The 18498-nt window shown below is 43.0% G+C and overlaps 1 pseudogene; it reads left to right on the top strand.

Annotated features, from left to right (window-relative positions):
* Window positions 1-9086: 9086 nt before the first annotated feature.
* Window positions 9087-11428, top strand: LOC114931343 (uncharacterized; annotated as a pseudogene).
* The last annotated feature ends 7070 nt before the right edge of the window (window positions 11429-18498 follow it).

Here is an 18498-nt window from a genome sequence, read left to right on the forward strand (position 1 = left end):
AGTAGCCGACAGGCCGTTCACTGCTAGACTTGTTACTGCAGAGTTCGGCGGTCACAAAACTCGTTGCTCATTTTAGATTGGTAGCACGCCGATAATCGTTCGTAGCTGCTCGACAATTGTTTGCAACTACTCCTAGCCATTTGTGTGACAGACATTTCGGAGCCTACCGTTTATTAGATAGCTATTTCTGAGGTAGTGTTTGGCGCACGCAGAAGTTCTTTTATCGCAGTCTCCAATGCTCGTACATCCTTTTCTAACGCAGCCAGCTTTTCATCTGACTCTTTCTGTTGGATCATCAATGTTTTAAAGCACTGTTCCAGGTACAATTTGTTGACGGCATCGGTATCCGCCTCAGGTAGCACTACACGGCGAATCTTGCGCAATCTCGCGTTATAATCTATAGCGACGCGACATAGAGCGTTTTCACGCACACATCTTCTCATCAATGTGTGCCAATGATTGCCAGTTGTATCAATTCTTCTTTTGAATAATCCAAATTTTACGATAGACATTTTTTTCAATGCTTTGAAAAGTGTCACGCGATGGACTGAATAGATTGTCGGGACCTCGTTTAATTTATAATAATGCCCGCATCCCGCAATTTCTCGATGATCGACAGGATCTCGTTGTCGTGCGCGTTGTTGACAGCTTGGCGCGAAGCGTCGAGCAATCGTAGGCGATTCACTAGCTCGTTGGGGTCGTCCCAGTGCACGTAATCAATCTTATTGTCGGTTAGCGTCATAGCGCGAGGCATTTCCCTGCCAGATTTTGAGTCGTCCGATTCCACCCGCATCAACGGTGCAATTATATATTTATACTTGTTTCCCTTGCTACTCTTTACGCGACCTTGCGCATCAAAATTGCGTTTATGCGCGTTTGTCGCCAATAATATGTGCCTGTATTTTCGCAAATCGTCCTCCTGGTAATCAGGCCTTTTCTTAAGGATCAACTCGTACAATCCTGGCGTTCCAATGTGCCGCGTGTCGTCTATGATTATATTGTCATCTGTGTCAATCGCGAATCGCTTGTTTCCGATGCGCATTTTATTCTCGCCGAAATAGACTCCGTATACATTATCAATCTCTTTTTATCAGCACCGAGGAGAGCGTCCATGTACTCTTGTCTTAATGGCCCCAAATTCTTTCGCATCATTTGTTGATCTTCCGACGATTTTAACCAGTTTCGAAGGGATATTTCGGACGGGTTACGCGTAGTTTCGAAAACATTTTTGTCTACGAGTGTTTTGGGTATCACAGGTTGTGAGCTTTTCGGTGTAAAGGTTATCGGCAGTGAAGCGTTCAATGGCCTCGAAATATCTTGCACATGTTTTCTCTTTTTCGGTGTCTCCTCTTCCTCTTTTTCTTCTTTATATCGCTTGATAGTTTCACGTTTTCTCTTTTTCGGTGTCTCTTCCTCATACCGCGTCTCGATCTTTACACCGGCGTCGTCAGTGTTAGGCTCGTTTTTCATTAAAATTGTCGCGTTGTCGGCAATCTTTTGTAGCGGCTCGATAATAGGTTTAAAGTGAGTCTTGACCGCAATTTTGTTATCGATTTTTCCGATCTTCAGAGCGCGATGTTTCTTGCGAATTCAGCTGTCTTTGCAATCTTCTTGGCCGTCTTTTCACGCCCGCGATTATCAGCCATGTCGGTAGCACTTTCCAGAGTTAGCGTTTTTAACCCCTCTCGACGTTTCTTCGCGGGAGGATTGTCGGCGACGACTAATGGCTCTGTGGTATCGCGAATTCGTTAAATCCTTTTCTGTATCGGCCGTTTGTAAGCAAGCTGTCCTTGTCTATCACTAGAAATCCATACTTTTGCTGCCAACAAGTACGACATAACTCACTAAAATTCTCATACGACATGTCGGTATTCACGTGATCGTTGTACACGTGCTTCAAATTGGTGACGTCCTGTTTAAGCAGGATTAGTAGGTTCGCGTTGTTGCGTATAAGATGTTTTGGTATTCTCGCGTATGACAGAGATACAAACAATCGATGTTCGAGTGGCGTTTCATTGAGAAGTACTCTCTTATCGCATCTTGCTTGTTGCATGCCACGTCAAAGACAAAAATTGAATTTGGACATGCCTCGCTCGGTGGAATGACGTCACTGTTATTGGAGAATATAAAGTAGCCGATTTCGTCGATCGACATCAACAAATCCTCCAGATAACGATATTTCGGTTGTTGCAGCGAGTACACGTACACGTTCTCGAAACGCACGCCGTGCGGATTTTCCAGCAGGCTGATTAAAACGTTGGTCTTTCCGCAGTTTGAGGGGCCGCAAACGATCGCGCGTATAGTTGTCGGTAGCATTGTACCGTGTTTGCGCACACCTTCGTTCACGCTGCAGCGTACTCTGTCGTCGTAATTCATCATTCGTATCGTCAGAGATTGTCGCACGAATTTCATTTTTCCCACTTCCGATTGGGCCTCGAACGACGAGCTTCGCTCGTTTACCGAGAGATACGCGGCGGATAAGGTACTCGCCGAAAAAGCGCAAACTCGCATCGTCGCAAAGGATTCGAGTCTCGGCGAGAGAGCCGCGGCCACAGCTGTCTGGGCAGCGATGAAGACGAAGCTCGGCATTGGCTTGAGGACGAAGAAGAGGAAGACGAAGAGGAGGATACTTCCGGCAGCGAAACGAGGCGGATTTTTGCCGATTTTACCAATGCTGGGCGCGCTCGGATCCCTGGTTGGCAGAGCGGCTGGCGTAGCAAAAGCGGTGAACGACAAAAAAGCCGCGCAACGTCAGTTGCAAGAGATACCAACCACAATTGCGCCATGGAAAGTCGCGGCCTGTATCTCGCCTCTTACAAATATGGATGAGGAGCGAGGAAAAAAAACGTCAAAAAGACGTTGCCGCGAGGTGTAACTACCAATGTGCAATTGCTACATCTAGCAAAACATATGCGCATTCCATACTTTGGAAGTGTTTTCATGCGCAATAATTTACGGATAATTGGTGCGCAAGAAAATGAGAGTGATATCGTCAATCTGGACGACACAGATGGCCCTGGCACTCATTGGATGGCGTATGCAAAAAGGGGAGATCGCGCTATCTATTTCGACAGTTTTGGCAATCTTCGACCCCCCGAGGAAGTGGTGCAATATTTAAATGTGCCGAATTTGGAATACAATCGCGCTTTTTATCAAACGTATGATCGGAGCATCTGCGGACAATTGTGCTTGCAGTTTCTTCGAGAGATTGAATTTTAGTTCAATTCGCCGCGAATTTAAAGACTGACATTGCGCTATGTAACACAGTTTTGTTAACATGTCGCTAACACTAACATTGACTGGGAAGAGTAGCATTCTTGCGGCGACTTATTTTCCGCCCATAGATTTGAGCGACGCGGACTACGAGCTCGATCTGACGGATTTTGAAACTTATTACACTGTATCGAATGTGAATTACTCGAATAATACATTTTACTATGGCAAAGACGACGCAGAAATTACGATTCCCTAGGGATCGTACAAGCTGCAAGCGATACATGAATTTTTGAAACGCGCACTTTTCCGAAAACATAATGTTGTTAGTGATAAAGGTGTCGACGACGAAGATTACCCAATCGTGCTTCGCGCTAATTACAATACGATGAGAAGCGAGATCAAGTGTGCCTACAGAGTAAACTTTAGCATGTCCAACATTGGATCGCTGCTTGGATTCTCGAATTGTATACTGCAACCGCGAAAATGGTTTGAATTGGACATGCCGATTAATATTATCAACGTGAACATTATCCGCATAGAGTGTAACGTGACCGCGGGTGCATACAGCAACGGTAAACTCGTTCACACGATACACGAATTTTCACCAAAGGTACCACCAGAATAGAATAGAATAAGATATCGGAAACGCCGGCGCAGATCATTTACCTGCCGGTTTTCGCGTGGAGCATTACGAATTTAACGTTACGAGTTGTCAACCAGGAGGGACGATTTTCGAGGAGAAGAGATAACAGTTAGGTTGCACGTATGACGGCGGGCCGCAGCGGCGGCAGCAATAACACTTTGTGCGACGGAATGCTCGTGTTGAATAAATACACGAGGAAGGACAACAGGCCAGCAGCAACATTTGCACCTAATAATAAATCAACCACAAAGAAACTCACTTCGTCAAACGTTGCATTTTTACAATTTTTGGGATTTGCGGTGCATGTTACGACCTGAACAATGACTGAGATTCTCAACATCGAGGAAGAGCCAGTCTTCGACGATTGCATCGTCAAGATTGAGACTCACACATACAACCCGTTTGCCAACACAACATTTGGATACAGCGATGAGATAAGAATACCCATACAACAACAGGACTTGTATACGTTGCCGTATGAGAGTTTTTTCTACATCGAGGGAGAACTGAGAATAAATCATCCAATTGAGGGATTCGACGTGGTGCTGGGAAATAATTGCGTCGCATTCATGTTTGACGAGATCCGCTACGAACTCGACGGTGTGGAGATTGATCGTAACAGAAATATAGGAATAACAAGTCTGCTGAAAAACTATGTAACAATGTCATCTGATAGAAGTGTGATTATGCGAAATGCCGGTTTTTCCAACTACTGCGAATGGATACTTTAATTTTTGTTGGGGGGGAATAAACATTGAGAGAAATATTGATTTGTAAGTGTCTGAATAGCTCAGTTGGAAGAGCAGTCGCCCGGCAAGCGGAAGGTCTCGGGTTCGATTCCCGATTCAGCCGACTTTCGGACCAATATTTTTCTCGCTTATTTCTTTACAGGGGATGTTAAGAGAAGGAACAAGGGGAATTTCTGAGATCCCAACCATAGGATTCAAATTCCTTAGTTTCCAAATTTTCTTTTTTTCTTAATTGTCGCAATAACATCGCGTTCGGTTCTATTGGTCGAGAGGAATGAAGTATAGATTGTGGTTTAATTTTTGTGTATTGCTCAACATGTTGCTGGGATTTTGCGAGGATTACAGACGCGTGGTGATTAATACGCGTCATGAGTTAATCTTAATACGAGCGCGCAACGATAATTGTCTGTATGGAAATTCTACACTGGAGCTTGTGCTCAACATATTCAAGATACAATGGCGAATGCCACACGTGTTGTTGAGTGAGATTAAGAAGCTGTCGATGCTGCGCGCTCTGGAAACCGGACGTTACCTCAGCATGGGTTTCCGCTCGTGGGATCTATACGAGTTTCCGCTGTTGCAGCGCACGACTAAGCATTTATGGGCCATTAAGACCGCGACTTAACTGGATAAATTGCGATACGTAATTTTGTTCTGCAGACAGGGCGGAAAAATGTCCGAGGATACGAGCTGATTCGACGACTGTAAATTAATCAACGTGAAACTCTTTCTGAAGTCGGAATGTTATCCGTACGACGATATGAATCTGAATTTTGAGAGAAACAGATGGTCAATTCTGTACGACACGTATGCGCGTTTCTGCAAAAATTATTACGGATACGAGTATCTCGACCCGAGTCTCACCGTCACGTCGTTTCTATGTTCCGGTCCGTTTATATTTATCGATTGTCCTCGACAAAACGAATCTGTCAAGAGCGCAACGGTGGATGTGAGATTGGAGTTTGATTGTAAGGGGAATATGCCTAACAATACCACAGCATATTGTCTCATCATGCACGATCACGTGATCCAGTATAACCCGTTGACCAACGTTGTGCGCAAAATTACTTAAAAATGTTTACACAAATACGATTGTGAGACAGGGGAAACAGGATACATAATCAAGATGATGTGAGATGTCAGAAGAGTATCGTCCTACCTCTCGACTTACTCACATCGAAGAGATCATGTTTGCACCAACGTTTGTCGACCTGCAAGGTCCTAAAAAACGATTTATTGTCAAGGAAGCGGCAATCCTGAGAAAAGGATATATCCTGTCACACTATTTCTTTGCCCTGTGCCATAGAGCGTGCTCATAAAATCGGAAAGGCGTCAGGTCTCGTGGTTAACTCAGCATCATCACGGCTTATAAGGGGAGGATGGAAACGTCCCATACAGCATGGCTCAGAGCCTGATTACAGCAGCTATCGTTGGTGTAAATGAACATGTACATAAGGACGAAGAAGAGGAGTTTTCTCTCGCGTATTTAAAAGAACTCGAAAAGCGAGAATGGCTGGCCGAAATAATGGACGAGGATCGTGTGAGAAGCGGTTTCACATTGAGACCTTGGATGCCATATATGAAGATGTATCTGCATTAAATAAGTTAGACCCCGCATATACTCTACGTTGTGTTAAACATGTAAAAAATTGCGCGTTACAAAATATATTTAAATTATTTAATTGGTGGTCGGCCAATTGCGACGATCATTTATTTTTTGAATAAACATATTGTTTACATACTATTTTCTTTGTTATTTCTCTCTCTCCCTTCCTTCTTCACCAGATATGTATATTTCTAAGAATTCGTTTTACCCCCCACTATTTTTAAAAATTTCTCACGCGATCGTATTTCTTAGAATTCTTTTTATCTCTTCTCCTAGTATTTTTGAACATTTCTTTTTGTTCTTTTCCTCCCCTTCTCACCAGATATATATTTCTAGGAATTCGTTTTACCCTTTCTCCCAATATTTTAAAAATTAGCGTTACTCGATTATTAGTACCTTTATACGATCAGTCTTTCGTCGATGGTTCTGGCGGGTGGTTCACTTTTTTTATATTAAAATATTCTGCACCGAAAGAAGCAGCAGCATGAATTACTACATGCCGAGACGTAATGAAACGTGCGAAAAGAAAGTTGACGAGTAAGTGTAACTTTTTATATTTTGTATTTTGATATTTTTATATTTTTTATATTTTTTTATTTTATATTTTTATATTTTATATTTTTATATTTTTGTACGAGTTATAATTTTTATCTAATTTTTACAGCGTTTCATTGGAACCTTGTGCGGCTCGTATACTAGGAAGACGATACGCATTGACAACCACGGAATTCAAATTCCTCAAAGTTGGCATCAGAGTGGTTTCGCCGAGTTACGTGGAGATCGCCATAGGAGATTATCGGGGAAAACAGCTAATACTATCTCTCGAAACGTGGAAAGGACTCTACGAGCAACGTCACGCTATTCAAAATTATCCGAACAATGACTCCCTCAACAACGATGTGTATAATTGCATAAGTGTCGAGCCGCTAACAGTGCGATTTCACAAGATAAACGACACCAAACTCATAAGTCTCGAATCTGCAGATGTACGCATGATGATGATCGAATCGACGTTACGTCGATGTTTGAGCTTGATTCATGCATCGAAATAATGTTTGATCGATTGCCAAGATTCATTGTAACAGTAGACATCAAGTTTACGCAATTCTTCAATATTGCATCCACTGTAACGGATGCTAAAGAATTGCCGAATGCGATACGCGCTAGCGATGCCTTCAACAAGCATCAAGCTCGTCGATTGCGAGCTGGTGGCTTTAGTCTTTAGTTTGTAATATGTACGAAGAAATTATATATTTTATGTAATAAATATAAAAAAATTAATATAGTTATATGTCTATATATCGGTATACTTTATTTGCGCGCCACCCGTTACATACTTTGCGAGAGATAATTATTGTGTCAAGGACAAGCCGCAGCAGCGGCTTCGAGAAAAAATCGATATTTTATCTTACGAGATTAGAGATAAGACGCGACGAGAGAAAATCGATAATTGTATTGCGAGGCGCACGCGACTGTCTCATTAAAAGACAGAGATATCTAGATGACGGGCCGCATCGAGATCCATGCCTGGATTTTACTGCAGTGGAAGAGAGAAGGCCCGTAGCGCGAGAGAGAAAGAAGACGGGCCGCAGCGAGAGAGAGAAAGACATACGCGTTCGAGAGAAGACGCACGCATTCGAGAGAGACGCAGCGCGAGAGAGAAAGAAGACGGGCCGCAGCGCGAGAGAGAGAAAGACATACGCGTTCGAGAGAAGACGCAGCGTGAGAGTGAGAGAGACGGCGAAATAAGACGCAGCGTGAGAGTGAGAGAGACTGCGAAATAAGACGCAGCGTGAGAAAACGCTGCGTCAAGTAGCGGCGAGAGATACGGCGTGAAGGAGAGAGAGACGCGAAAGAGAAAGGTTCGAAGGAGAGAGAGAGCCGACGGGCCGCATCCATGCTTGGATCCGGCGGCTGCGAGAGAGGCGCGAAGGAGAGAAAGAGAGAGACGCGAAGGAGAGAGAGGCGCGAAAGAGAGATTATTTTTTTGGTTGCAGGGAAGGGATGGGAAAAGGTTTATTTATAATAAATTTTTATAATAAAATATATGTTTTATTTTTTCAATACCGCCGGCATTAGCGTTACCTGAGGTGTATCACGTGGAGATTGCCGGTCGGATTTACACCTCTTGTGTGTGTGTGTGTGTGTGTGTAATTATCTTATAAAATTTATAAAATTTATAAAATTTATAATAAAAAATATAAAATGTATAAAAGGTATATAAAATAAAATTTAAAAATGTATAAAAATATAAAAGATATAAAAATTATAATTATACTATATAATAAATATAAAAAATATAAAAGATATATAAAATAAAATTTACAATGTATAAAAATATAAAGATATAAAAATTATAATTATGTAACAAATACAAAAATAAAAATAATATAAAAGATATATATATATATATATATAAGTATAAAAATATGTTTCCCGACGACGGCGGCGGTGGTGGGCCACAGTGACGGCAGCGGTGGTGGGCCACAGTGACGGCAGCGGTGATGGGTCGCATTGGCGGCTCAGAATCCACGCCTGGATTCAGCGGCTCGAGGTAGCGGCAAGAGAGCCGGCAGCTCGAGATCCACGCCTGGATTCAGCGGTGAGAGAGAGCCGGCGGTTCAAGGTAGCGGCTCGGGATCCACGCCTGGATTCAGCGACGAGAGAGAGGGCCGCATCAATCATCGTTGTCCGCACTTGCACACAGAAATATAATAATTTAATATTTTATTGTATTTTTTAACATTGTATTATTTGTTATATATATATATATATATACTTTGTTATATCTCTCAAAGATATAACTATTAAGGGGGGGGGGGGTATGCTATTTAAAATATTTTTTGGGGATTTTTTAAAAATTTTTTTAAATGAATGCGCAACATCTCAAGAATATTCAGTCAAAATTTCAAGTCGATCGGAGCAAAAGTAAAGAAGTTATGAACGTTTAAAGGACCGTTGCTCCGAGCCGTATTTCTCTACCTCCTCGACCGGTGTGCGGCGCGCTGACGTGGCACGCTATTGTATTTATTCCTAACCCCTAAATTCCTTTATTGCTGAAAGCGTCTTTTTAGGCAGCCTTGTGTGCATTGAAAACATGGTATATACATCAGTTGCTCGCTTTATGTCGTGTTGAACGGTAGAAAGTGAGTCGAAAAATTTGACTGTTATCGTTCGAGTTCGTTGAATTTTCGGGCATTTTGAACTGTGTTTGTGTTTGAACTGTTACTGAGTGTATTTATTATTATTAAAAATGCCTCGAAAAGTGACTAGAGATGATCGTAAATACGGTAAAAAGTATTTGAACCGAGTAAAAAAAATAATACCGCCACAAAAGCGTAAAAACGATGAAGTAACAGCTGGCAGCTCGTCGTCGAAAAAAATTAAAAATCGTCCCGCTATTGAAATAGAAGAAGATCTCCAAAAACATTATAGGATAGTAGATTTTGTTTTGGTTTTTTCAACAATCTCTACTATAGTGAAATGTAAAAAGTGTGATGGAGAAGTCAATTTCACATCATGCAAAAAAGAAGGACTCGGTTTTAATATCAAAATGACATGCAAAAGCTGTGCATCGCCTCATTATATTCCATCTTCTACAAGAATAGATTCTGGAAAATACGATGTCAATTTAAGATTCGCTTTTGCAATGCGAGTATTAGGCTTAGGCTTAGCCGGGTGCAATAAATTGTGTGGACTAATGGACTTGGCTAGTGCTTTTTTAACGAAAAGAGTATATAATAAGTATGTAGATGAAATGTGTGAATATACAACAAATGTTGCCAAGAAGTTTTTTGCATCGGCCGTAGAAGAAGAAAAAAAAGAAATGTGTAAAACGCATAATTTAGAGAAACAACAGAAGTTACTGTATCAGGCAACGGCACATGGAAGAAAAGAGGGTTTGCTTCGTTATTTGGCGTTGCTTCTCATTGGATTTCATACTGGCAAAGTATTTGACATTTTAGTAAAAAGCAGTTTCTGCCAACGATGTAAAACTTGGGAAAATAAATCCAGTACTGCTGAATATGAAGAGTGGCACAAAGAACATGTTAGTAGCGGAGAATGCAAAGCCAACCACGTCGGACCGTCTGGAAACATGGAGGTAACAGCAATCGTAGAAATGTTCCAACGATCTTTGGAAACTCTTGGGGTGAAATATTGTAATTACATTGGAGATGGCGATTCGAAGACGTACAGCGGTGTTATTGACGCAAACCCTTATGGTGAAGATTTTGTAATAAATAAAAAGGAATGCGTAGGACATGTGCAGAAACGCATGGGAACGCGTCTGCGTGATCTGGTAAACAAGACAGTAGTTGTTACAACGACCAAAACCGGAAAAACCATAAAAAAAAATCCTGTCTGGAAAAGGACAATTAACAGGCAAAATGATAGACAAATTAACTGTTTACTACGGATTGGCCATTCGACGCAATTCCGATTCAGTTCAGAAGATGAAAAATGATATATGGGCGACATACTACCACTACAGTTCAAACGACAAAAACCCACAGCACGAGAAATGCCCGAGCGGCGAAGATTCCTGGTGCGAGTGGCAAAAAGCTGCAGCTGCAGATGCTCTAAAATCATTCAAACACAGCTACGCAGCCCTTCCTTCTAAAGTTCTGGAAGCCATGAAGCCCATTTATAAGGACTTGAGCAAGGACGCACTGTTGCAGCGATGTCTTGGAGGTTTTACACAAAACAATAACGAAAGCCTCAATCAGCTAATATGGAAAATCTCTCCAAAGGCATACAGTGGAACCTCTACAACCGTACAAATTGCAGCTAATGTAGCTGCTTGTACTTTTAATGAAGGTTCTATTGCCCTGTTGGCCTTCATGAAAGAGATGCACATCGGTACAGGCCCTAGTTCTCACGAATGGGCGCGACAAGTTGACGATTTAACCGGAAAATTTGCGAATTACTAGAGGAGACGAGAAAGCGGCCTACGACAGTAAAGAAGAGAGAGTTTCGCGGAGACAAACACAAAAAGATGCTCTGGATCTTCTGGATGAAAGCGCCTTGCTGTATGGACCTGGTATCGATGATTCTGTGTGAGTATAAAAGAACTATCGACTTTTATTTCGAAATTTTTAGTGTGCAAAAGTTTAAAGCGTTTTTCTCAAACTTGCCATTTTTGAAGTCCGTGATCACGATAACTCAAAATCTACTCGATCAATTGTTCTGAAATTTGGCACACTGCTTCTTAACAACATTTACCAGGTATTCCTGGGAGCTTTTTTTGATTTGTTAAAAATTGTTAATTTTACAAAAACAAATAACTCGATTTTTTGCACCAAAAATCAGAATTTTGGCTTCAAAGTGCTACTAAAAATTAAAAAATAAAAAATAAAAAAATTTCTCCCAGCGTTACCTCGAAAAACATCTCCTTTAACGAATGCATTTTTATTTTTTGGTTTCAGATAATTCTACTACGAGTTATGATGATCACCGCCAAACCACTTTTTTTAGGAGCGCCTCCGGAAATTCGTTGTCACTGGCGTATTTTTCGATATTTTTCGATGAAAATTTAGCAAATTACTCTTCAAATGTTGTATTATTACATGGAAATTGAATAAATAAAGTAACATTATCTGTTTCGCCAAAAAAAAATCGTAAAAACATGCCTTTTTTCCATCGAAATTAGCATACCCCCCCTTAAGAAATAGCTACTTGTGTTACATCCGCTTGACGACGGACACTGACCGCGTAAAAACGCATACGCTGCGAGATATACGCGGAACCGAAATTGCTCAACGTGCAAGCAAAGCAGAAGGACTTTGAATCTGCTTCGCTTGCACCTAGGTCCTTGACCGAGGGGGCCCATTGCTAGGCATCCCTTCCGATCAAGGAAATTCCAAAAAGGGAACAGAGACGCGCCGAATCGCTCAGTCGCAGTCGCAATCAGCTCTCAAGACACTCTCGCGTCGTTAATTAAAACGACCTCGCTAGCCGCGTGCGATCTTAACATCTTCTTGCAGTCGCGCGCGATACGCGAAGTTATAGTTAAACAGTGCCGTTAAACTAATATACGCACAAGTGTAACAGTGGTGAAACAAATAAAAGTTAAGCGGTTTACTTGAATAAAAGTTTTAATAATAAAAGTGAAGTGCGTTTATTTCATCAACCCGAAATAAGTCCTGACGCCCCGGATCCTCATCCCAATTTGCCCTTTGTGCCTTTCACGAGGCACACAACAACTTACATCCATGACATGCCGGACACATGTTGCCCAGGAAGATTGTGAACAATCTTTCCTGGCAGTCAATGCAATGGTGATGCGGCATATCCCTGTACCGCATTGTCTCGTGCCTCTGGTTGATGGCAATGTTTGCAAATCTATTCCTGTTTCTCATGAAACAGGGAATGCATATTTTTATTGATCCCCACGGTGCGACGTACGAATACATTACGCACACCCTCGTGTTCTCATCGAGGGATACGATGGTTCGATTTTCCAATGTCATCTCGCGAGACGACTCGATCACGCGATCACTTTCGTAGCCATCGTTTACTATTTGCTGATGTTCTTCTTCTTCTTGTCCGGATAATGTCCGGCACGATTTCTATTTATCCTATATCCAGGACGATATTCACCTCCCTGTCGTACACAGGGTCGTACATGTCATATTTGTCGTCGTCTTTTTCTTCCTCGTTATCAGAGATCGTGATGACCTCCACTTCCATCTCGTCATCAGCGACGTCATCAGAGACGTCGATCACAATGTCTTCATCCACTGGTATGGGACACATTTCCACAATGTGACACACAATTTCAGAACATGAAATGAATCAATGTTTTTACTTCCGCACTTTCGTTAACGTATAGCTACTAAACTTTTGCAGACCGAATTTTCCTTGAGGAAAGCGTGTGCTCTCGCGGTCACCGTATTATGATTTGAGAGCGCATAGGTCTTTATTATATATTCTATTCAGCCCTTTGTTCTTCATGTAATTGCAATTATCTCAGAAAGATGATCTTCGTCGAAACAAAAATAGCGGTTGCTCAGTAGCTGACCATCGTTATGTTTACACCTCCCGCGAAGACATGTCTCTTACAAGTATGATACAACGTTTCTCAGAACCGTTGATATATTCTTTGCATATGTTCCGCATTTTTCTTATTCATCCAAATAAATAGGTGGCAACGAGTAATCTACAATTGGCGATAATGACAGTAATGGTGGTGGTGATGGCGATGGTGATGGTGTTGATTCAAATGGCCAACAATTTTTACTAGTTTCACCCCAAATTCTATTACATGTATACATATCTTCAAGTCCACGATGTATCTGATGTTCATTACATGATGTTCATGCCGGAGATCTACTTTTACCGACCGAACCGATTATATTTTGACATTATCGAGAAGTTTTTATTGCGTTAATAGAATCACAAATGCTTTTCCACGATTAAAGTTAAAACAATAATAAAGGAGGGAGCGGTCTGAATTTGTGATAAAAAGACAAAAAATTTTTAAATACGAGTTTTTTTTGGCTTTTTGTGTCACGTCATAACAATATTTGCTTGTATAAAAATTTCACAATTTATACGTACACAATAAGACCGCTTCCTCTAAAAGATTGCATAAAGGAATATTAGTGACCTTGCAGAAATAAGTTTAGAAGTCTAATAAAAAAGATCTCGATTGTGGAATATTTCATTCACATGTGTATGTGCGAAATGACATTTAGAAATAATACAAAAAATTAGTTGCGCGATAGATGGAGCTGCAATCGTGCAGTTAGACAATGACAGACAGTCATATTATCTTTGTCTCTCTCATACGTAGAATAATATAACGCAAAACGTCTACCTCTTTGTCAACATACAGTTTTCTTCAAGAAAGGCTGGATGAAAAGGTAAGTATATTTCTTTATATGCATGCATGTATGTATGTATGCGTATGTATGCGTCGAAAATGTTTATAAAGACATATATATATATATATATATACCTATTGATTTATTTAGCTATCTGCTTGTCTATTTATCGAATTATCTATCGATCTACCTATCGATCAAACTATCTATCGATCTATCTGTCTCTCTGTCTCTTCTCTCTTTTCTACATTGCATTCTTTCATACATGCACACGTATACAGGGTGGGCCATTTTAAAAAATACGATCAATTTTCTCGTAAACTAAGCGATATATCGAAAAATGGTTCAGACATGTGTTGTATATGTTTCGAAAAGGTTATAAGATGGTGCCATTGGTTTGACCTTGGATATTCATTTGAAGATCACGCGAAGGTCACCTCAATTTCTTTAAATGGCACTCCCTATTTTCTATTACATATTCTTGTAGCTGACCTCGAGAGCTTTCCAAAACACTATAGTCAAATGTTTTTCCATTGCGTACTTTTCGAGTTATAAAGCTCGAAAGTTACTACATTTTGATAAGAAAATATATTTCTTAAAATATTCATCCGACCAATCAGGGCAAAGTCCAAGCATTATCCAGCTAGTCAAGACAAGATCCGGACACGATCCAGCCAGTCAAAGCAAGATCTGGACACGATCCAGCCAGTCAAGGCAAGATACGAACACGAATCCAATCAGTCAAGGCAAGATCTGGACACGATCCATCCAGTAAAGGCAAGATACGAACACGATCCAGCCAGTCAAGGCAAGATACGAATACGGATCCAGCCAGTCAAAGCAAGATCTGGAAACGATCCATCCAGTAAAGGCAAGATCTGGACACGATCCAGCCAGTCAAGGCAAGATAGGAACACAGATCCAGCCAGTCAAGGTAAGATCCGGACACGATCCAGCCAGTCAGGATTTTGTCTTGACTAGCTGAATCATGCTTGGACTTTGCCCTGATTGGTCGGAGTATGTAAAATGAGACTATCGGAAAATGAATATTTTAAGAAATATATTTTGTATTCTTATCAAAATGTAGTAACTTTCGATCTTTATAACTCGAAAAGTACGCAATGGAAAAACATTTGACTATAGTGTTTTGGAAAGCTCTCGAGGTCAGCTACAAGAATATGTAATAAAAATAGGGGGTGCCATTTAAAAAAATTGAGGTGACCTTCGCGTAATCTTCAAATAAATATCCAATGTCAAACCAATGGCACCATCTTATAGCCCCTTCGAAACCATACAACACATGTCTGAACCATTTTTCGATATTTCGCTTAGTTTACGAGAAAATTGATCGTATTTTTTTAAATGGCCCACCCTGTATATATATATATATATATGTATGTATGTATGTACATTAGGGTGAAACAATTTTTGTTGTTGTTAGGGTGTAACAATTTTTGTTGTTGATTATAAAGTAAGTAATTCTTTGTAATAAATAAATAATTTATATAAAATTTTAAATTTAGAGATTGAAGAGTATTTTTGAGATTGAATAGATAATAACTCTATTATTATTAAAACAGAGCAGTAGTTAGATGAGAATAAATTATATAAATTGTAACGAAGCACCTTTCCCGACGCCACGGATCGGCTCGCCGGTGCCAGGATTCGGGAAGAGGGGAGACTCAGATTTACAATGACACACGGTTGCTCTGGTAAAAGTAGAGTTTATTCGGGGCCACCTTCCTGTGGTTCTCCCGTGATTCAAACCATTATACACAGCACAGTATAATCGGACGAAACGCGACCAGATGATACGGACGCGGACACGACTTATTGCTAGGATTGACAGATAGAAATATTACGGACGAGACGCGACCAGATTATACGGACGCGGACACGACTTATTGCTAAAGTTTCCAACGCGGACACGCGTACGGGCGCCCTGAGAAGGGCGAGCTCCGTCAAGCGCCGGTGACTTTCAGGTAGGACCCAGTGACCGAGGACGCTCGGCCTGCACGACGAGAACGCTCGTCGGCCGGGGTGATTTACGGACAGGACCCGGTGACCAAGGACGCTCGGCCTGCACGACGAGAACGCTCGTCGGCCAGAGTGATTTCCGGACAGGACCCGGTGACCGAGGACGCTCGGCCTGCACGACGAGAACGCTCGTCGGCCGGGGTGATTTACGGACAGGACCCGGTGACCGAGGACGCTCGGCCTGCACGACGAGAACGCTCGTCGGCCGGGGTGATTTACGGACAGGACCCGGTGACCGAGGACGCTCGGCCTGCACGATGAGAACGCTCGTCGGCCGGGGTGATTTACGGACAGGACCCGGTGACCGAGGACGCTCGGCCTGCACGACGAGAACGCTCGTCGGCCGGGGTGATTTACGGACAGGACCCGGTGACCGAGGACGCTCGGCCTGCACGACGAGAACGCTCGTCGGCCGGGGTGATTTGGAGTGTGGGAGTTGAGGAGTGATCCCTGAGTACGCTCGAGGGACCAGGACGGGACTGGTGGTGAAGTCTCGGCTGCGCCGCTCTTTATACCCGTCGGCCACCCCACTCTAAGACTAGCTTGGAGGGGGCCGAGTGACGGGTGGGGGCGAAAGGCGGATTCCCAACGTGTTCGTGTGGTGGCCCCGAAAGGGGCCGTTTACATGAGCGCGGGCGACTAGTGACGGCTAATCGGGTCGTCACAAAATCATTTATTTATTACAAAAAATTATACACTAAAACTTTATAATCAATTATATTAATAAAAGATTTTTATATATTTTTAGATTATAAATTTAATTATTTATATTTTGGCAATGTAGATTATTTAAAAAAAATTATTATATACGTGTGCATGTATGAAAGAATGTCCTGTGTAATCCGTTCTGCCCTTCCCCCCCGGCGCAAACGTCGTTTGCTATGCGGACGACACGATAGTGCTGGCCGGGGGGGATGACTGTGGGGACGCTTAAAGACAGGTGGAACTTGCAACTGCGTGTGTGGTGCGTTCAATCAAGGGTCTGGGTCTCAAGGTGGCTCCCCATAAGACGGAGGCCATCTATTTTTACGATGACCATCGGGGAAGGCCGCCGAGAGACCAGATCATGGTGGATGACATCCCAGTCCAGCTGGGGCCCAATATTAAGTATCTAGGATTCTGGCTGGACGGCTCTTAAAGATTTGGCGATCATCTTGATCGTCTGGCGGAAAAGATAGACCGGGTTGCGGCGGCACTTAGTCGCCTAATGCCCAACCAGGGTGGGCCGGACGATCGAGTTAGACGACTGTATGCGGGAGTGGTAAATTCGGTGGGCCTATACGGGGCACCAGTTTGGGCGGACGAGGCGGTGGCCACTCGACACATCAAGGATGTACTCAAGAGAGTACAAAGAAGGGTGGCCATACGCGTCGTCCGCGGGTATAGAACCGTGGCGCATGCAGCCGCCTCGGTCCTGGTGGGTCTGCCGCCCATGGATCTCGTAGCTCGGGCGCATAAAAGAGCGTACGAGCGCATAAAGGAGCTCCGTGGGCTAGAAACAGTCATAACCGACCGGGTCCGGGGGATCGTCAGACTACAAGCCCGACAACAAATGATTGTTGAGTGGGGGGAGGCATTGAACCACATTTTTTCCACAAGATCGGAAGATAGGGTTGTCGGGGCCATAAGGCTTGTAATTGAGGAATGGATGGACAGGCCGCGTGGCAGCAGGATGTCATTTCACATGACGCAGGTGTTCTCCGGACATGGGTGTTTCGGGGAATACCTGTGTCGTATCGGGAGAGAGCGCACCATACAGTGTAATCATTGCGAGGACGACAGGGACACGGCGCAACACACGCTGGAACATTGTCCAGCGTGGGAGGAAAAGCGCCGTGTTCTTATGGAAAAAATAGGGAACGATCTGTCGCTCTCCGGCATCGTCCAAAAGATGCTGGAGAGCGAGGAAAATTGGAAGGCGATGGTCTCCTTCTACGACAGAGTAATGTTGCAGAAGGAGACGACGGAAAGAGAGAGAGAGAGGAAAAGGGATGCGGCAATGGGTAGCGGGGGAGAGCCAAGAAGAAAAAGAGGAAGGAGGCCACCCCGTCACCTAGTTGTTGACGACGATTAACATTAAAGGGGGGACTTGGTCCCTCTTCTCCGATATGTCTGGGAGGAAGCTGAGGAAAAAAAATTGGAAGGGAGAAAGGGTCACAGGGAGGATTTTTATCTCCCATTGCACGTGACTCTTCACAAACAAGGACGAGAAGGAGCGAGGTCGGGAGCGTGGCGTCCTGCCCGTCCGCCGGGCACTCATGTGAGTGCGTTGGCGGGGGGGTGGACGCCCGCGCCCTCGATCACCAGCCGAGGCACTCCACTTGGGGAGAGTCTCGGCAAGAGATCCCGGGATGAGGGCCGAATCCTAATCTCACAGGAGAAAGGAGAGAGCTACATCCCGGGATCTCAAAGGGGAGCACA

Source organism: Nylanderia fulva, unplaced genomic scaffold (genome assembly GCF_048542155.1).
Source record: "Nylanderia fulva isolate GAGA-0341 unplaced genomic scaffold, ASM4854215v1 Scaffold163, whole genome shotgun sequence".
NCBI lineage: Eukaryota > Metazoa > Arthropoda > Insecta > Hymenoptera > Formicidae > Nylanderia > Nylanderia fulva.